A 21957-nucleotide genomic window follows, 5' to 3' on the forward strand; every position below is an offset into this window, starting at 1 on the left:
GAGTTAGATACTATTTATTTTTCGAGTTATTCATTTGCATAAAACATACAGAATAGGAAAATCCAGATACAAATTAGTGGTTGCCAAATTTTCAGGGGAGGGAAGAGAATGAGAAGGAAGTTCTTAATAGGTACAGGGTATATTTTGGAGACCATAACCATGTTCAGGAATTACACAGCAGTTATGGTTGCATAACATTGTGAATATACTAAGATACACTAAATTGTCTATTTTTAAATGGTTAAAATTGTGATACTTTATCTCAATATAAAATTTTAAAAACTGAGAAGCACTGAAGACACTGCCAACATTATGAACCGATATTTTGGTAAATCACTTAGCTCACAACTTAATATACATACTGTGCCCTTAAAAATCTCTTTCCTGTCCCACATACTTCTGTGGTAGTTTTTCCACTAACAGGAATTTCAGAAAATTCAACCAATTTCACTCAATTTCATAGGACCAGCAATGCACAAACTCAGGTCCTCCAGTGTTCCACACTTGGTGCATGAGGGCTTCCTCCTATTACGTTTAATAAGGGCCACATGTCACAATGGCTGAACATATTTATAAATAATAATCTTTCTTGGGGAAAAAAAAACTATTGTCCAGAGACCGGTAACAAAATTAAACTGCAAACTATAGACAATAAGTTACTGAAGAAATCTTAGGTATTCAAATATACTATGCCTCCAGACCCAAGAATAACAAGAACTGACCTCCCATCTTGAGCCCCCTGCCCACAGGAGCAGCAGGCTGTGCTGCAGAGCCTGGGAAGCTGGCACCTGGCCACCCTCAAGAGAGCCACTTCCCGCCTCCCAGAGCGAGTGCAGCTCACCCGGCCCTGCCAGCACCAGGAGAGAAGCGGCCCTCGAGTTTCCTGTTACTGTTCCCGTTCCAGGTTCCCCTCAAGGAAGGAGGGGTCTCTGGCGGCCCACCCCACCCCCGCTTTCCTCTTCCTGTATTTTACACTGTTCCCCTGAAATGGCCCAAGTCTGTTTCCATTCCCTGAACAGCCCACTAGCCCGAAGCCCTTGAGGGCTCCTCAGGCCCGTCCACTCCTGACCTGGTGGGATGGCTTCAGGGACCACTTGTCTCCTACTCAGATCAGGAGACCCCTGAGGGAGCAGGGAAATTCAGAGGCAGATTTCACAGCTTGCACATTTCACCTTGGGGGTTCTGCATAGAAACCAAGCAGGGGGTCTCTCCTGGCTTTTGGACCCTCCAGACAGGAGAAGAGTCAACATATTTCTTAGGTTCAAAATCAGAGCTGCCTCAGCTCCTCCTAGGGCTCCTGCTCCCTATAAGTCAGGGGACAGACTGTGGTACTGGGGGCCTGCCACATGGGCTCCCTGAGGGCCTGGAGAGGGACCTGCAGGCAGCAGTCCTTGTGCTGTCCCTGGGCCTGCCCCTGCCTGTTTACTTTGAGGTCTTTGATGGCCTCCTCCTCTATTTCTATCACCTGTGCATCTACTTGAAATTCTATTTTCCCTCCTTAGCAAGAGGTTTGTTCCCCCAGAGGAGCTCACAGAGGAGGCTTAGGGTTTTATAACCCAGCTGTCAGTTCCACTGTGTTCCAGAAAGGAGAAAAAGAAGAAAGAACAAGCTTAAGTGGAGGAACTTCAGCTGTGGGTGTCAAGAGTCTGAGACTCTTGGAGCTCCTCACTTCCCTGAAGGCAGGGTGTGCAGAGTGGGAGGAGAAATAGATGTATGTGTTTACTACATTAAGAATTTACTGGACAAAGGGGTTTTGTGGGATGGAACAAATCAGAAAAACAGAGGCCTAGATCATCTGATAACCTCTTTGACCCCCTCCAATTCCTGCAGTTTGGGAACCTCTCAGCCATGTCTGCTGACCCTATCTGGATATGTCCTTGTTAGGGGGCAGGTGAGGATGGCGGGGACACAGGTTAAAAAAATAATTCTATAAATGCACCCAATGTGCTGACCCCCACACATTTTCTTTGCCAAAAAGCAGTTCTCTGGCAGGCCACCTGGCCTAAGTGGACAGGATATGTCACATTCCTCAGGAAACTGAGGCAGAGGCAAAGGTAAGGCAGTTAGTATAGACAATGAAGGATGGGGGTCGAGAGAGGATGAAGACTAGTTATCAAAGAGAGAACAAAGGGTTGCTAAAGATTAACCTTTGTGCTCCTGTTCCTTCTTGCTCTCAGTCACACATATGGGGGAAGAAAGAGAAGATAATAATGAAAGAGAGAGGTTCTGGAGTCTATAAAGGAGCAAGTCACACTCCCTCCCACAGACTTTTGGCTCTGAAGCCCCCACTTCTCTTCTGAGAAGTGTGTCTCTATCATTTTCTTAAATAAAACTTGCTCTCTCCACTTACTTCAGCATCTCTAGGGTGTTTAATCTTCAAACCAGGGAACAAGAACAGATTCCTGATCCCCAACAGATCAGTATCATCCCTCGCCAAACCCTAAGGGACCCTGGTGTCACTCCACTGCAGGAAAGCAGACCCCTCATAGGGCCCCAGGATTGCCTGACTACTGCATAATTAATTTCCTTTTCTCAGCCATTGTTTTCCACCTGTAAAAACAGGCTCACAGTCACCTCCGGCAGCTCTGGGGAGTGTTATGTAAGTGTGAAGTTAAAGAGAAGCAGAGCAGTTAGGTCCCTGGGATTCCTTGGAGATGCCGGCAGCAGCCCCTAACTGCTCCCCTGGCCCCGCACAGAAGGCAGGCCTCTCTCCTCCTGTGGAAGTGCCACTCTGAGTCCCCAGGACTTGGAGAATCATCATCTCTAAATAACAATCTCCATGTCCCCTGCCCTGGCCAGTCCAGGCCTCAGATAGGGCGTAGAGTTGGTCTCTGGTCCAGGTATGTCTCCTGCTGCGGTTGGAGCCAGAGGACAGATGCTCTAGGGCCCCTGCTTCCCTGCTTTGGAGTCCCCTCCCAAAGGCAGTCCCCTCCAGGCAGGGACAGAGACCATCTGCTGGACTAGCAGTCAAGGCCTCAGCCTGGTTGCGCTCTGGGAGCCAGTGCTCCTCCAGCCAGAGCCCAAGCTGACTCCCCACCTCCAAGGAGCTGCAGCTCCCCACCATGGCCCTGCCCAGGTGGGGGAGGGGCGGCTCTCTGGGGATTTGAATCAGCAGCCCTCGTGGATGTCAATGGCCAGGGGGGCGCCATCCTCCACTACTCTCTCCTGCCATGTGCTAATATTTCTGTGCAGTTTAAGGAGGTTCAGCTCTCCCCTGACTCTGCTCACTGCAGTAGTGCGACACTGCAGCATCACACTGCAGCCTGCTTTGAAAACCAAGCTAGGGGCCCGGGTGGAGCTCCGTGGTAGAGTGTCCCCTGCCTGGGTTCCATCCCCAGCACCACAAAAAGTAAATAAAAAACTAAAATGAGAAGTCAATGCCCATTTCTCAGGCTCTTCCAGGTACCCAGTTCTTCTGTAGGGCTCTTGGAAGTGCCCCCTGCCCAAAGTCAGGCAGCAGCTGATGGCTGCAGAGAAGGGGATACAGTGCTCCCTGGGAGGGGATCTTGTCCCCTGGGCCTAATTGGTGTCCTCCATGCTTCCTTCCAGGCCCTGCCCTACGTGGCCCTTCTGATAGTGATGCTGTTCTTCATCTATGCAGTCATTGGGATGCAGGTAGGAAGAGCTTCTCACCCCGCCCCCCGCCTCCTTCGCCTCCTACTGCATCTCTCCCCAGCTCTCAGCACCACATTCTCAGCCACCCTGCTCTCTCTCCTCTTACTCTTGCTTCTGACTGTCCCTCAGGGTTGCAGGAACTGGAACATCACCCAGGATTTTCTATGGGCTGCAGGTTGATTGGCCACAGCTTAGTTTTCCTTCTCAGGGTCCTGGCCTGTGTTCTGTGACTCTAAGTGGCCTGCAAATTCCCCTCCACCCAGTGGCATTCATAAGCTAAGGACTGAGAGGGAAGAAGAGAGAGGGAAGGGAGAACAGGGAAGGTAGTGCCTCCTCAAACACGCAGCAGTTCCTGGGGCCTCCCCTTCCCAGATGCTTCTGCTCCTTCTTCCCCAAACCAGAGTTCTCCAGCCTCCTCAGGGCTCCGGCTGAGTTCCCCAAGTCAGACTGGACAGCCCTTCCCCTCCCCAGCACTGCACACTGGCCAGGAGCTTAAGCAAGCTCCCCACTTGCTCAGTGCAGAAAGACCTGAGGGTTCCTCAGTCCAAACCTTTGCGATGAAAACAGCTCCCTTGACACCTGATAAAAGGACAAGCACGACCTTAAAAGACAGGGTGGAGAGGGGAGGCCTCTGATTTCAAGGATGGATTCAGTTTGTTCAAGCCCCAGGTCGTTCATTTTTACCACACTCCAAAATACAAGAACCTAAATTTGGAAGAGAGTTTGGACATAGGAGCTAAAATGGCAAAGAAAGGAAGGCAGTGGGTCCAATGTCCCTGTACAGGAGCAGGTCCTAGTCAGAGGCCTCCACTGCTCTCAGCTCCAGTTCCTGCTGGCTGTGGGGACCTTGGCTGAGGGCCAAGGGCACAATTCTTATGAATGTCCACAGTAAGTCCAGAGGACCACCTGGGTGTAGAAGAGTGAAGTGAGAAGGAAGAGAAAGGACTGAGTGGGTGCTGCCTTCACTACCCCTCCCCTGGCTGGGAAGCTGCTTGTTTCATTGTTATTCGTATTAACTTTCCAGGAGCAACCTGTTGGATGCTGACACCTGCTGGTAACCACCCACAGCCAGTTGTACTGAAAGCACCCTGGCTTGGAATCTGAACAGCTTTAAAGCCAAGTTTGCAGCATGCTGGCTTTGTGGCCTTGAGCTGGACATCTACTTTCTCTGAGACTCAGTTTCCCTATAAAACAAATATGGGTTTTGATCACTATGCCAGTGTGTGTGCCATCTGCTGTGTTAGAACATTACATATCTGTTAAATTAGAAGAAGTAATAGCAGCCACAGCAGCCATTACTAAAAAGAGTGAAGTAAAGAATAAATTAGAGAAGTAGACATACAAGGGTTGAAACTTTTTTAAAAGTAGATGGGAGGTACACAGTCCCCTGCACTGACTTTTATACTCACTGAAGTCAGCCTTGAGCCTCAACACTTCTTGGAAGGCCACCACCTCTGGAATGCTGGGGAAGGGGGTGTTTGTCACAGTACCCTGTGTTCATTCTGAGCCTGTTTTTCCTTCTTAGAAGGCTCATGATGATCCCCTCATCTGCCTCCAACTTCTTACTTTCCTGCTCATCACAGCCTAGCATTCTGGGGCTCCACCGAGTCCCGGTGGTAGATGAAAAATATTTGTCCTTCCTTATCTAGATGACTTCTAAAGTCTATTTTAGTTCATCTCTTTTACATACTAGGCAGCAACCTTCTTCTATTCCATGATGTCCCTTTATTGAAGGTCTGGGACCCTTTATCCAATAGACTCACCTCCACTGTGTTCTGCAAAACACACACAAGCCTAAATATAGTTTTTGTTCAAAATGCATTGTATCACAGCGGTGGACTGTCTAAATATCAGCCTGACATCACAACCTCCCACAAATTATAGACTATCAGAACACAAGGGCCATATAAACTGCCATTTAAAAATAATACTTAAGCCTGTGCCACATTTAAGTAGAGTTAAATGTAGGAACAAGACCTGAAGAGTGCACAACTCCAGACAGGGTGAGACTATGGGGAAGTGAGAGCAGCCCAGGGAGTCTCAAAGCTCAGGGTCAACAGATTCCAGGCACAGGAGAGAACTGGGGCCACAGCCCAGGACCCCTGGTTCCTCAGAGACTTGCTTTGCTGGGGAACATTTGTGAATGCTCATGACTTAGAAGCAATGGCTCTTGATATCACACCCTTGGGCTTCTGCTTCTGAGAGACAGAGTACCCTCCCCTCAGGGACCCAAACCTCAAAAAGAAGCCACCTGTCCAGTCTACCTGCAGCTCATCTTGTCTTTCTTTCATGATCCTCAGAGAGCCCTCTAGGAGGAGGACTTTGTCCAGAGAGGTGTGAACTGGGTTCTCTGTCACAAAGAGAAATCAACAATAATTCCAAAGTATTTGGGAGAAACCAACATCAAGAAAGAGACGCCTCACACTAGACTTACAGATTAATGGACTCATAGGGAGGAAAAAGAATAAACAGAACTTATTCTATTATTGAAATAAATATAAATCCTGTGTGTATAATATAAATACAATAAATATAATTCATATCATTAGAGAGACTAGAGAACATATCTGTTAAATTAGAAGTAATAGCAGTAGCAGCAGCAGCCATTACTAAAAAGAGTGAAGTAAAGAATAAACTAGAGAAGTAGACATACAAGGGTTGAATTTTTTTTTTTTTAAAGTAGATGGGAGGAATAGACTGGGCATAGCTGAAGAATGAAAGTATGAATGAGCCAAAAGATCAACCAGGGGGTTTTCTCATTAATACTCAAAGGATAGAGAGAAAATATGAAATAAAATTTTAGACATGGAGGGTAGGGCCAGAAAAATCCTATCTCTGAAATGGAAATTCCAGACAAAAAGAACAGAATGAATGGGAAGTGTGAAATGAATTAATGATCAGATAATATTTCAAATAAGGATATGAGCCTTCAGACTGAAATGGCCTACTAAGTACAGAATGTTAATTTTTAAAATTCCTTAACTAGGTACATTATGATCACTTTTTAGAATACCAACGATAAGTAAAGTATTCTAAAAGTTTCCAAAGTGGAAAAACTTCAAAAAATGGAAGTTTATCAAGGCCAGCATTAGCCTGACACCAAAGCCAGGAAAAGATGCTACAAGAAATGAACAGTACAAACCAATATCCCCAATGAACATAGATGTCAAAGTCCTCAACAAAATGCAAGCAAACTGAATTCAACAGTACATTAAAAGCATCATTCACCACCATCAAGTGGGATTTAAACCTGGAATGCAAATCAATAAATGTGATTTGCATACTAACCAAATGAAGGACAAAAACCATAGGATCATCTCAATAGATGAAGAAAAAAAAGTTGACAAAATTCAACATCCTTCATGATAAAAATTTTCAACAAATCAGGCATAGAAGTAAGGTATCTCAACACAATCAATGCCATATGTGTAAAGTCCGAAGTTAACATCATAAGATCAGGAATAGGGCAAGGGTACCAGCTCTCAGCACTTCCGTTCCACATAATCTTCTAAGCTCCAGCCTGAGCAGTTGGACAACTAAAAATAAATAAATAAAAAGCACCTAAGCAGAAAAGGAAAAAGTAAATTTGTCTCTTTGCTGATGACATGTTCTTATATTTTAAAGAAAACCTAAAAATTCCATCAAAAAGCTCTTAGAAATGATAAATGAATTCAGGAAAGTTTCAGGATACAAAATTAGCACACTAAAAGTACAATATCTATAAAAGAAATTTAAAAATTAATTCTATTCACAACAGCATGAAGAAATATAAGTAAACTTAACTAATGATGTAAAATAGCTATTTACTGAAAACTATAAAACACTGATGAAAGAAATAGTTGACAACCCAAATTAGTGGAAAGGTATCCCCATATGCATGGACTAGAAGATGTAATACTGTTAAAATGTCCATTCTACCCAGTGCAACCTACAAATTCAATGCAATCCCTATCAAAATGCCAATGTCATTTTTCACAAAAATAGAAATGAAATTTGTGTGGAACCACAAAGGACCTGAATAGCCACAGCAATCTTGAGCAAAAAAGAACACAGCTAGAGGCATCACACTACCTGACTTCAAATCCATTTCAAAGCTATAGTAATCAAAACAGCTCAGTAGTTGCATAAAGACAGACACATTGATTAATGAAACAGGATAGAGATTCCAGAAATAAACCCAACATTTATGGTCAATTGATTTTCAACAAAGGTGCCAAGATCACACAATGGAGAAAGAACAGTCTCTCCAGTGAATGGTGTTGCTGAAGAGGAAAAATATTGATTTGCAAAGCATCAACTGGCCTTGGATTTCTCTTCAACAAAGGTGCACACTAGAAGCTAATGGAATAATGTGTTCAAAATTATGAGGAAAAGGTACTTTTTAATTTAGGCTCCTATATGCAGTCTAATTAGTATTCAAGTAGCAACACAAAATAAACATTTCCAGAAATATAACCACCTCAAAAGTTTACTCTCTCACATAACCAGGCCTTGTCACAATTATACAATTATGTACTTCCACAGAATGAAGAATGAGTCTAGAAACACAATGAACAGGATCAAGATATGAGTGAAGGGCTGGGGTTGTGGCTCAGTGGTAGAGTGATCACCTTGCATGCATGGGAGGCACTGGGTTTGATCCTCAGCACCACATGAAAGAAAATAAAGATATTGTGTCCATCTAAAACTAAAAAAAAAATATTAAAAAGATATGAATGAAGAAACTGTAACATTTATACTTAGGATTTATGAACATATAAACTACTAAATATTTATTAAACCTAAATAAGATTTTTGCAGTGCTAGAGATAAAGCTGAAGTAATTGTTAAGAGGAAATGCCCCAAACTTTAACAATTTGGAAATAAAATCTCATATTATCTCAACAAATTAGGAAGCAAGGCAGTAGAATGAGAAACATGAAACTGTGCTAAGATTCTCTTCTTGTTTCAGGAAAAGAAATGGATACTGTGTAAATCTTTAGGTAGCTAAGGGAAAAGTATGTTAAATTCATATATTAAATATTGAAAGGTCAACAACTAGAAAAATAGAAATGGTATGTGTACATTCCAAGCTACAAAAAGAAATATAGACAATGAAAACCTTAGACATTCATCAAAAGAAAGAGCAAAAGTAGCAAAGAATAGAATAAAATGTGGAAATTGGGACAATAAAATAAGAAGGCAGAAAAAAAAGATATTAATGATTACAAAAAATTAAATGAGTTAAAGTTCTCCATTAAAAGATCAATATCCAAATGTTGACTTTAAGAATTCTAGCTGATGGCACATGGTATTGCATGTCTGCAATCCCAGTAGCATAGGAGGCTGAGGCATGAGGATCACAAATTCAGGACTAGCCCCAGCAACTTGGTGAGGCCCTAAGCAACTTAATGAGACCCTGTCTCAAAAAAAAAAAAAAAAAAAAGGTCTGAGGATATAACTCAATGATAAAACACCCCTGGGTCTAATCCTCAGCACTAAAACAAACAAACAAATAAATAAAAATGGCTTATCATTGCTGATTACATGAGCATCATTCACAAATATGACATTCCAGGTAAGGCCCTGGTTACACTATACACACACACACACACACACACACACACACACACACACACACACACACACAGTTTAGCAGTTCCTTAAGAACATCAGCTGGGCACGCCTATAATCCCAGCAGCTCAGGAGGCTGAGGCAGGAGGACTGAAAATTCAAAGCCAGCCTCAGCTCTAAGCAACACAGCGAGACCCTGTCTCAAAATAAAAAAGTGCTAGGGACGTGGCTCCTGGGCTCAATCCCTGGTTTTGAATATGAAGGGTGTTGTGTCTTGTGAAGTGCTTTTTCTTAATCTATGTTGCACTGTTTTTAATATGTCTTTATATTCAATTTTCCAGAAATTTATTGAGAATTTTTGTGTCTGGGCTCATCAGGGATATTGGTCTGAAGTTTTGTCACTTGGATGTGTTTTTGTCTAGTGTTAATATCAGGGTGATACTAGCCTCATAGAATAAATTTGGAAGGTTCTCTCCTTTTCTATTTCATGGACTAATTTAGGGAGTAATGGTGTTAATTCTTCTTTGAAGTTCTTATAGAACTCTTCTGAAACTGCCTAGTCCTGGGCTTTTCTTTGTTAGTAGGCATCTTCTATTTCATTGCTTGAAACTTATCTGTTTAAATTGTGTATGTCCTCCTAATTCAGTTGGGATAGGTTGTGTGTCTCTAGAAATTTGGTGATGTCTTCAAGATTTTCTATTTTATTGGAGTATAAATTTTCAAAATAATTTCTGAATATCATCTATATTTCAATAGTGTCTGCTGTGATATTCCCTTTTTCATCACAAATTTTAGCAATTTGAGTTTTCTTTTGAATATCTCACTTTGTGTTATGCTTTTAGCGCTATCAATAATGGTCTTAAAGACCTAAAACTTATAGAGTATAAAGGAATGGTATGTTCTCTCACCGTGTCTCTCATTTTCCTGTTTATATTTTCTATCCTCATCTTTCTGTGCTTAATGTATTTTCCTATGTTCTTATACTTTGCTATTTTTATTCTGTGGTAATCTACTGTTTTTATATTCATCTTCTGGGTTCTGATTTTTAGTTGCCAATTTTTTAATTCTCAAATTTTTATTAGATTTTTGTGATCATTTTCTGACAAGATGCACGTCATGCCGTTTAATAGAACATTTAATCATGATTTTTTAAATTGCTTATAAGGAAACACCAATACTAATATGTAAACATCTTTCCCAATTTTTCACATTTTTATTCTTTGTTCTCTCTCTAAAATCCATTTCATGTGGTATTTTTGACCAACATAGTATTTGAAAAACCTTTAAAAAGGATTTTATTTAGCCTTTTCCAGGTACTTCATTTAAGATAAAACACCTTATACAAAAATAATTGAAGTTTTAAGAAACTGAGCACCATCCTTATGATAAAATTCTTTTAGTTTACAAAATATAACACTAGTTTCCTGGTTCTTTAACATAATTCCTCCTCTTTAGTCCAACCTAAATTATATTTGTGTACTCCCAAGGCAATCTGGCAAACATGCTGAGATTTTCAGTCTCACCTTCACCTCTGAATGGATAAATGCCTCCAGAGGAAAACAGCTGATCTAGTTTTTACTTTTCTCTGAACATGACTATAAAAGTCTTGCTGTCCTAGGAGCTATTCAATGCTCTTAAGAAGCACTGACATAGTCCCATTTTCCCAAAGTCACTCCTAGTGTTTGACATAAAGCACAATAGTCAGTCAGAGTCAGAGGAAGAAATCTCCATTAAGAGATTAGCTCTGAAGACAGAAAACCACTGATCATTTGCACAGCTTTCAGATACCATCACTAGATTATTGTCTAGTTTAATTCAGCTTCCTTTTCTCTAACCCCTTTGATAGGAAACCAGGCCCAGCTGCTGCCCCAATGCAACAACTCCTGGTCTGACCCAGCAGGCTCTGCAGCCTCAGAGGGCCACACTGCCAACTGCTCAGGTGAGCAAGGCCCTCAGCACAAGAGCCTTCCCATTCCCTGTGTAAATGCCCACTGACATGATCCTGTCTCTCCTCAGACAGCAGACAGCTCCGCCTGGTGGATGGGGGCAGTCGCTGTGCAGGGAGAGTGGAGATCCTGCAGCAGGGCTCCTGGGGCTCCATCTGTGATGACAGCTGGGACCTGAGTGATGCCCACTTGGTGTGCAGACAGCTGGGCTGTGGAGTGGCCCTGGAGGCCACCATCTCTGCTCACTTTGGAGAGGGATCAGGGCCCATCTGGCTGGATGAGCTGAACTGCACAGGAGAGGAGGCCCATGTGTGGTAGTGCCCTTCCCAGGGCTGGGGGCAGCACAACTGCAGGCACAAGGAGGATGCTGGGGTCATCTGCTCAGGTTTGTGCTGCACACTGTGCACAGGTGGGAGAAGTGAGGAGGGTGTGCAGAATGGTATCTAAACCTTAGAGCAGAGAAGGGGAAATTGGTGGTAGGGTGGAGGGGGGAAGAGACTCCTCCCACACTGTCTGCCACTCTATCAGTGATGATGGGATACTTCCATTTCCTGCTACAGCAGCTGAGCTTCTGCTCTTTTTTTCTCAGCCCTGTTTCATGACAATCTTTCACTTCAGTTGTCCATTTGACTGCAGACCATATCCTTCATTTACTGTGGGTGCAACATCCTGAGACTACTATATTAATTTCCTATTACTGCTATATAATAAATTACCACAGAGCTAATGGCTTAAAACAACAGGAATTCAAGTCTGAACCCAGTCCACCTGGAATATTAACAAGGGGTCAGCAGGCGGCATTCAGCTGAGACTCTGGGAAGACTCATTTCCGTGTCTTCTCCAGCATCTAAAGTTGCCTATAACCCCCTTCCTTCTTCAAGTCAACCACCTTACATTCCTCTGACCATTTTTTTTTTTCACTTTTACGTCTCTCTCTGACCAGGGTCAGAAACAGTTGTCTGCTTCTGTGAATACAGGTCTAAGGATGTGGTTAATACAAGATAATCTAAAATAATCTTACCATTAAAAATCTTCATTTTGATCTTGTCTGCAAAGTTTCTTTGCCTCACAAGATAACCTATTCACAAGCTCCAGGATCAGGAATTGACATGTCTGGGACTTCACTATTCTGTCACTTCACTGTTCACACCCCCTTTCCCAGGGTCTGTCAGATGTTTAGTCAGGTAGTTTTTCCTCCCCCCCTTCAAGATCCCCAGTCCAGTGTTCCTGCCTGTTCATTTTCCACTATAACTTTGTCATAGAAATAGGAAGAGACATACAAGTTATCAAAAAGGGATGAAAGTTTTGTCCTTCCACCCAATAGATATTTCTTCAGCAAAGTTAGCAATAAGCACTGCCTAAGGATAAAGAAAAAACAGCACTAAGTTTTAAATACTCACTGTGTTCTATTTTCCTCCTCTTGGTTTCAGAGTTCCTGGCCCTCAGGCTGGTGAGCGAGGACCAGGAGTGTGCTGGGTGGCTGGAGGTTTTCTACAACAACACCTGGGGCAGTGTCTGCCACAGCCCCATGGAAGCTGTGACCTTGTCCTTGATCTGCAGACAGCTTGGCTGTGAGGAACACTTCTGTTCCTCACAGAGAAGGTTCTAGACCCCGTTGGGTGGATGGAATCCAGTGTAGGAAAACGGACACCTCTCTCTGGCAGTGTCCTTCTGACCCTTGGAAACAGAGATCTTGCTCTGCAAAGGAGGAAGCTTATATCATGTGCTCAGGTGACTTACTCCCTACTGCCATGTCCTCACTCTGTTAGTTGTTAGAGAAATTTCATACCAAAGGAATGAGTTCAAATAGGTCTACAAGGTGAAAGTTTGAATAGATATTATTTAAGCGTCAAATTATAATCTTGTTTCATGACAGAAATAAGTCAAATTGTTCTGACAGCCACTTATGTGAGAAATGTCATGGATATTAAAGTAAGTATGTGGAAGTATAAACTTGTCCTCCGAAAATTCATCTAAGCAAATGACTAGTGCAGTCTAAGCTATAATAATTACTCTGTATTCCTTGGTAGAGTGAGGAATTTAACCTCAATTATGTAACTAACTATGTCCTATCATTGCATTAGTTTTCACATGTAATGAAGGTTAATTCTCTCCGCAAATTGTTCATAGGTTTTATGGTGATCATTTATCCAGAGGTGGAAACTGAGGTTAGGAGTAAGCACTTCATCCATCCAATACCCTTAGAAGAGTGAGGGACATCTTGGAGGACCCAGTACTACTGTCTGGGTTGATTTTGAGCTCATGGTCTTTTACTCTGAAATCCATCTACATCAGACAGACAACCTCTCATTTCAGATTGTTTATGGTAAGTAATTGAGTGACTTGTAGGGAGAAACATAATTCTAGACCTGAGGAGAGACAAGAAGAAAATACTGTCCCTGTCCTCATGGAGTTTATCCTCCAGCATGATGACACATACCAGCTATAAATATGAGTGTCATGAAGAAGTGGGAAGTGCTGTGAAAATGTGTAATTTGAGGAAAAGAGAAATTATACTTAGTTTGAGACCCAAAGGAGAAGTAGACATACAATGAAAGAAGTAATTAGAGGATTTTGTCAGTATAAACACTCAGGTGGGAGGAGCATGGCGATCCTGAAATACTGATAAAATCCCATCAAGGACAGAGCAGGAAGAGGGTGGGGAGAAAGAAGCATGATTATCTAGATGGGTGAGAAGAGCTCAAGGCCTTTTCACAGCATGGCCCCAGTAACAACAAACCTGTTTGTTAATCTTCTCGCCTGCCACATCATGAGAAACTGCTGTAAGGTACAGGGCCTGGACTCCATTTTCTTCTTGAATTCATCGCCTCACAGACCCAGTGGTCTTGGTTGAGACTGCCTCCTCTGAGCCTTTATTTATATATTACTACAAACCCATATGTCACTTCATCCCTCTACCAGAAAACATTCCATGGGGCTTGTTGGAAATTGGAGCCTAACATCTTCCAATTTTTTAAGACCTGTAATGTCACCTTCATTTCCAAGTTCTGATAAAAGCCTGGCTTTCAACTGAAAACAATGATGTCCTTATCATTTGAAAGCTCTGTGCTTCCTTTTAAACAGGATGTTTCTGGACCAAATAGTAGAATAAAAATATTTTTGCTCTCACTTATCATTTTAAACAATTTTTTTTTCTTTTTCTCCATGTTCAGTTACTTGAAATCTGCCCCCATGAAGTGGCACAATCTACCATTTCTTTTGGTGTCACTATCCAGCCTGGTTGCTCCCCCTTATCCAGGAAGGCTGCAGTATCAGGCTCGCCAGGCTTCTCTGACTCCTGTTCCTGATGCTGCCACCATCTTGGAACATAACGGAGATAACATCCTGGCCTCTCCATTCCTGACTTTCTCCCTTTAAAGCACTCCCTCACACCCCATCTCCATATATGGCCACACTACTGACCATCACCAACTGTCCAGCCTGTGATCTTGATTGCATTTTTCCTTCTCTAACTGTTGTCTCTTCTCCTTGTGGCACATATTCTTGATGCTCCCTTTTCCAGATATTTAATCTTCATGCAGATTCCAGATATTTTTCCTTATCAGTTTTTCAGTTTCTTCCCTACTTGTACAAGACTAGGCAAGGACTGCTGAATCATGGGCAAGTGCTGTGTCTTGTTATGATATGAAATTATTCTACCAGTCTCTTGGAATTTGTGATCCAATCTGTGATGGATCCTCCACACTGGCTCCATATTGTTGTGTGCTTCTCTCACATATGCTCTTGCCCTCTCTCTAACATGACATTTTACAAATTCCCTGATCTCCCTCTCATTGCTATTTAAACTGCATCATACATATGAATGATGATCTTCCCTCAACTTCACTGGAAATAGAAACTCTCAGCTGTCTAATTTTTTGTTTTCTCTTCTTGGTCACTCTAATTTACTGATTATTATTCTGTCTTAGAGTCTTGCAACTTCTTTGTTCAATATCTAAATTTTAGACTCTGTATTCTTCCTTAGCTCTTTTCCATCTCTTATCACATCAGGGTCCATGGCTGTAGATGATATCATTCCACTGACAGCTCCATACCTCCATACCTGGTCTCTGCCCTTAAATCCAAACTCACATGTTTCATTGCTAATGGATACCCTCACTTGTATTTTTAATAGACCACTCAAATTTAATTTTCAAACTAGAGTGTTTTATTCCACCCCTTTAAGCCCTGCCTCTACCATTTTCTCCCTGTTCTATTCCTCATCCCAGTTAATGCCACTGTTGTTGCCCAGTTACTTATTCTCAGTCTAAATTCATGTCTTAATGTCTTCTCTTTTGCTCTCTCTCCAGTTCCAATGAGGTAGCAAATTCTATGTCTCTATCAGCAAATACATCTTAAATCCTTCTTCTCGGATCTTCTCACTCTCTTCTTAGTTCAGGAAAGATCACTTGCAGCTTGGACTCTTCCAGCAGTCTTCAATGGTCTTTGTCTTCTGTAACATAATGTCTATCTAATGCTGGGAATATACTCATTTGGTTACCAAGTTGATTAATGTGTTGCTGGGTCACAGGTGAGCTGCCTTTAGAAGTGACACTGGCACATTTCTTTGTGACTCCAAAATGCAGAAACAACAGGAAACCATGTCTCAGGAGTCTGTAATTAGCCTATTAGCAGAAATTCCAGGGAAGATGTATTCAACATGCTGTTCTCTGACTTTGAAGGACTTTCCATGGAAGAGGGAGGAGACTGTGAGCCACTCCAGAGGTCAGGGCTGTGACTCCCGGGTACAGATTTCTACTGGTTGGGTTTGGGTTCACTCTAAGTTTAAGTAACACTAATGAACCCCTCCATGTGAGGACCCCCAGGGAATGAGTAATGCTGTCTGTCTGGGCAATGAGCACCGGAGGCATGAAAAGCTGGCCATCCCACCTTCTCTTTAGCTGTGCCATCTTTTTTTGCTTTTTTCACAGAATCGGCCACATGCTTGACACTGGGGGATTTATGTTCTTCCTTCTAGTTTTTTTTTTTTCTGTAGAGTTAAACAACATCTTCTCTATTACACCTAATTACCAAAACATTAATTACTCAATGAAATAAAAAAAAGACATTAAAATATAAAAGGTACATTAGTGACATTGCTTAACCCTTGTCTGTTCATAATCCCCTGATGTGAATAGGATTAATGGACTGGTAATTACTTTTTTCCCAATCTTCCATTTTCATGGAATCCTATCTAAGCTCATGTAGTGATAAAAGCATTTATCTTATGGTGTCTTTTTATTTGGTTTTACAACATTAGGATTATATCTTACTTACTATTGTTACATTGGCTTTTCTTAACAATATATTATGGATATTCCTCAAGTAACTCCCATTTTTATAAAATAACTCCATAATGTTTCATTCTTAAGCAATTAGTATTCCAGCTTGCATAAAATTTTGCTACAAATTTATAATTCTTTTCTATTTTTCCCTTCTACAAACAATATTGTAATACATATCCTTACACGTGTAACACTACATACTAGTAGGTTTGTTACTACCAGTGACTACCAATGGTTATAAGATCACATGATATTTATTTTTGAAAAAGATACTGTCATTACTTTGTAGGAGCAACTGCTTTCAATCAGTATTTCATATCTTGAGAGAAGACACCAGCATTTTTTTATAACTTGACCATTCATATAAATGCAAAAAATCATACAGAACCTCAAAAATCAAAAAAGAAACAAAACCCACAAACCTCTGCTGAGAACTGCCTAAAATCCAGGGAGGATGAAATGATAAATGATGGTAAATGCTTCAAAAACAAATGCTTACTCTTCTTTTCCTACTTTTCCACACCTTATTTTTTGTTTTCCTTGTAGAGGCTGAAGGGATAATAAATTATAAGAATATGTATTTATACTGTTTTTCTCTACAATAGACTCTGCATATTGAAATAGTGAGACAACCAGTCCTGAAAGTGAGCATCCACCAAAGACAGGTCCTGTGATAATTTCTAGAGATGTTTTCTGCATAGGGTAGGAGTTGACAGAATATTAAGAACAATGTATACTCATGATGGTGTTTTAGGACAAGTGCCTTGTATGTTTTCTCTGTATTTTTTTCATTTTTATATATTATTTGTTTTGTTTTACTTGGCTCCATTTTACATTCTATGTCCTTTCATGTATTAATTATCCTCAGTGTATTATCTTTTTATAAAAATGTTTCTATCTTACCAGTGAACAATTCTCCACTTATTAACTCTTCTCTGAATTCTACTTGTTTTATTTATGTAAAAAGTACTTTTATTTTATTTAAAAGATTACTTTCAATTAAGTTAAATGAATACTTTCCATATGTTTGTAAGTTTTCATTAACAATATGAGGGTATTTGAGTACAAATCACTTTGGGGATTTTGTAGTACTTATGTTTTAAATGTCTACTATTCATTACCAAAAATCATTAACATTAACTTACATTTCTTTTATTCCCTTTTTGATTAGCAAAAAAACTTTTAAAATTCTTCAGCAGATTTTATTCATCTGTTCATTTATTCAGTCAATATTTATCAAGCCACTGTTTGTGGCATTTGTAGAAAGTGGCCTGTACATGTTTGTAATGACGCATTCAACATGGCAGGCATTGTCCTGTTTGTAGGAACAGAGAGAATGAGGCAAGGTCCCCTTTCTAGTGAAGTTTTTTTCTGGGTTACGTGTGTCTGTGTATGTTTGCATGTACACACATGAGTATGTGCATGATCATGTTTGTATTTTTTCATGTACTGGGCACAGTAAGAACAAGTAAACTGATAAAATAATTTCAGCTGCTGATAGGGATATGCTCTAGGGGATGTCTTAGTAACCCATCCTGAAGCACCTTATCTCCACCTGTCACCCAAACTGAGCCCAGGACCTTAGAGAGCCTTGTCTTGGGGCAGGATCACCTCAGTTGCCCCTGAACCAGTGCTTCCCCCACTGTCTGCTCCTGCAGGAAACAGACCAAAGAGCTGTCCAGCCACTGCACCCTGCACAGGTACCTCGTCCCCTCATACCTTCCCCATGGCTTCCAGGGGCTCCTTTCCTTCCACCAGGGAGTAAGAGGAGGTGCCGCTGCCTTTTCAGACAAAGAGAAGCTCCGACTCAGGGGAGGAGACAGCGAGTGCTCAGGGAGAGTGGAGGTTGGGCACAAAGGCACCTGGGGCACTGTGTGCGATGACTCCTGGAGCCTGGCAGAGGCTGAGGTGGTGTGTCAGCAGCTGGGCTGTGGCTCTGCCCTGGAAGCCCCAGGAAAGGCTGCATTTGGCCCTGGAAATGGAAGCATCTGGCTGGATGAGGTGCAGTGCAGGGGCAGGGAGCCCTCCCTGTGGGCCTGTGCTGCAGCACCCTGGGGACAGAGTGACTGCAAGCATGAGGAGGACGCTGGTGTGAGGTGCTCTGGTGAGTAGCAAGACAGGAGATGGGGCCAGGGTTGAAGGAGTGTGTTTGCATCTAGAGGGCTTCCCAGGCTATCCTGCTGCCCTGAGCCCTGGCTCTGGAAGGCTGTGCCCAATCTCCTGGCATCTTGGAGAGAATGATGTGTCAGTGGTGGTGGGTGGGACCCGGAGACATTCCCAGACCAAAACAGTGTAGTTATTCCATTTTCCTTCTCTTGTCCCCAGGTGAAAGGACAACAGCTCACCCCACCCAGAGAAGTAAGTGGTTCTTTTGCTCTAAACCAGGTAATGGAGGGGATAAGCAGATTTTCAGTGTTCTGCACTATGGAGTCTACACAGCTCTGATGATCAGGTGTTAGAAGAAGCCATCACTTGTGTTAAATTAGAGCAGTCAGAGAGCTCCAAAGTCTCATCCACATTTACTTTATAGAAATCTCTTAAAATCAGACTCAGAAGATAGTTGACACATCCCAGAGCAGGATCTAGGGTGGTAATATCCTGAGATTCAGGCAGATCTATGTTTTCAGGGACTTCATGGTCCTGAGGACTCAAGTGATGACCAGGATAACTGGGTTCTCCTGAGCTTATGGTCCTCTCTAAAAACTCATTGGCCCTTTTTCTTTTTCAGATACCAGTTCAGCCTCAGCCCCTGTCCCTGGCATCTTCTCTTTACCTGGGATCCTCTGCATGATCCTGGGAGCTCTTCTGTTTCTAGTCTTCATCATCTTGGGAACTCAGCTGCTCAGCTGGAGAGCAGAGCGCCAAGGTGGGGCTTGGGAATTCTGTGACCTGAAAGTATGCACAGATAATATTGGACCAACTGTGGGTTTTTTAACTACACATTTTAGACTTATTCAGATTATATGAAAAACTGCCTTATCTACTGTGGACTTGGAGATTTAAAAGACATGAATTTATCCTGGGTTAAAAAGTGGAGCCCTCAAATATGATGGCTACCCATATGAACAGTGCTAGTGGGGACTGATTATAAGATCCAGAGGTGGACAGGTAATCTAATTCTATCTCAGTGCATCACAACACTAAAGGACAGGACCCTGGAAACCCAGAGGAGTGTCTCCAAGAGTGTGCATTGGAAAAGGTTTTGTCTGTTGGTAAGGAAACTACTTCCAGGGACAATGTCTGAACTCATTCTGCTTTCCATAGTCTTACCCACTTTTGAAGATGCTGTTGATGAGGTCCTGTACCAGGATATAGATTACCCCATAAATCTAGAGAAGGAGAGCCTGCTGAACAGCCCAGGTATGTTCCTTAGCCTCCTTTCTATGCATGAGTTTGCCATCAGTATGAGACTCTTCAGTAAGCAAACACCATATGACTAACCCAATCCCACATGGCATATTAGGTAGTGTTACCTTTCTGAAATAAAATGCCTAAGATAATCAAATTATAAGGAGGAAAGATTTATTTTGACTCACATTTTAAGATGTTTTTCTGCCTGGTACCTGGCCCTGATGCTTTGGGCCTGTGCAAGGCAGCATATCATGCTGGGAGCATGTGGTAGAGCAAAGACGCTTACCTCATAGTGACCAGAAAATTAATAGAAAGAGGAAGATATCGGCATCCTATGATCCTTTTCAAGAACATGCTCCCAACAACTTAGTATGTTCCATTAGTCCCCACTCCTTAAATCCAGCTTTTCCAATACCACCAACCTGAGGACAAACCATTTAGAACATGAACTTTTAGGAATATCCCTGAACCACTATAACAATTGTCAGCATCCTCTAAGGCAGGAGCTCTACGTCCTCTCTCTCTACAAGTGTGAAACTTCAAAATTTCATCTGAACCTTGACATTGGACATCCTACTGTGTTTGTCTATGTTGTTTTATTCCTAGTAGGAACCCTGTCTGATGACTCAACAACTAATCTTCCCTATTACATAGGGGAGAACAAGGAGAATGAAGACCTTGAATCTGCCCCAGGTAGTAGAGACAGGTCTTCCCTTGGATGGTGGGGGTGAGGAGGAGGTTATCATCTGAGAAGAACTTTCTGTGATTAGGATGGGAAGAGTTTCCTCCATATTATTTACAGCTGTTTTTCCTCTTTACCCACTCTGTCATCACAGAAAGGGCAAGATTAGATTCTAATCTGTTGGTTTCCATAGCTACTTCCGTATGCTCACAGACATACCTCAAATGTAACATTATAAAATCTAAGGCCATAAATTTAAAAAGAACATTTGAGGCTCATCATCTCAAAAATTCCATGGTGAAAAAGATCCTTGGGAAGTATGGATTTGACCCTGAAATTCAGGGATGTATGATTCGTTTTGTGGTTTATATGAACAATAAGACCAAAAAAAATGACCTTTCTAATCCTTGAAACACATGGAGTATGTAGTGCCTATACTCATCAATTACCAGAAACTCTTCTCTACAAAGGATATAAGAAAGGAGAACATTTGGGACATTCCCCAAGTGGTAAAAGTGGAGAGTTCCAAGGATGAGGCATGTCCAGGAGTGCTCTGTTAAGAACGAATCTTAAGGACAGCAGAGCAGTAGAGGAGGTTGAAAACCATGCTTCCTGGGATTGAAATTGGTAGGATAGCCTATGTGTGGGAGAGAGAAAGCCAGTCTTCTCTCCTGGACAGCACTGTGTCTCTACTGCCTCAAAAGCCATATGAATAACCTGGGTTCTCCTTAGTCCTGATGAATTCTCCCTAGGTCACTTTTATGTATATATTTTTTCAACCCTTTATCACATGTCTGAAAAGAATGCTTCAAACTCATAGCATAACTTTTATTGATGTTTTTGGCAAGAAATTTTTGTAATTTTTTTTAAACTTAATACATTGAAATATTTAGATGATTTGCATGCTTTCTAAGAATACAAATATCAAATGTATGCCTTTGGGACAGCCTTGGAATATGGTGCCTATTTTATCAGCTATTAGAATCTCTGCATTAGAAGAAACTGAAGCACAACCCAAACTAATATGCTGCTCTTCCTTCTACCTTATTCCTTATGTGTTTTCAGAACCTGAAGGGCAGCAGGCAGATGCCACAGGTAATAGTTATGATGATGTTGAAGACTTACCTGTTTCTGAAATTCCTTTTTCCCCTGGAATAAAGGAGAAGAATTTTTTCCCAGAAGAGGGAGATGGTGCCAGATATTCTCAGACAGGTGTGTGAATAGCTCTCTCTCCAGTGGTCTTGCATCATTACCATTGTAAAGATGGATTTGGATATATTAATGATCAGTTTTCTTTTACATCAAGAATCTAGGTTGCCTTGTAAACCAAGATGATATCATCTCTTCCCTTTTTCTATTTACTGAAGCTCTTCCATTTCTTCTGAATATATTATGTTCTTTGTCTGTACGCCCTGCCCATGGGATGGAGGCATATCTGTATGAGCTACAGACACTTTGTGGCTTTGTTCCAATTTTCATACAGCAAACCAAGACCTATGTGGGACAAGAAATACGGTGGTCTTTC

General features: G+C 41.9%; 1 pseudogene; it reads left to right on the top strand.

The window, feature by feature from the left end:
• The window catches only part of LOC113192962 (antigen WC1.1-like), a 54359-nt pseudogene extending 32707 nt beyond the window's left edge, over positions 1–21652 (top strand).
• Positions 21653–21957: the final 305 nt, after the last annotated feature.

This window comes from Urocitellus parryii, chromosome 5, assembly GCF_045843805.1.
Source record: "Urocitellus parryii isolate mUroPar1 chromosome 5, mUroPar1.hap1, whole genome shotgun sequence".
Classification (NCBI taxonomy): domain Eukaryota; kingdom Metazoa; phylum Chordata; class Mammalia; order Rodentia; family Sciuridae; genus Urocitellus; species Urocitellus parryii.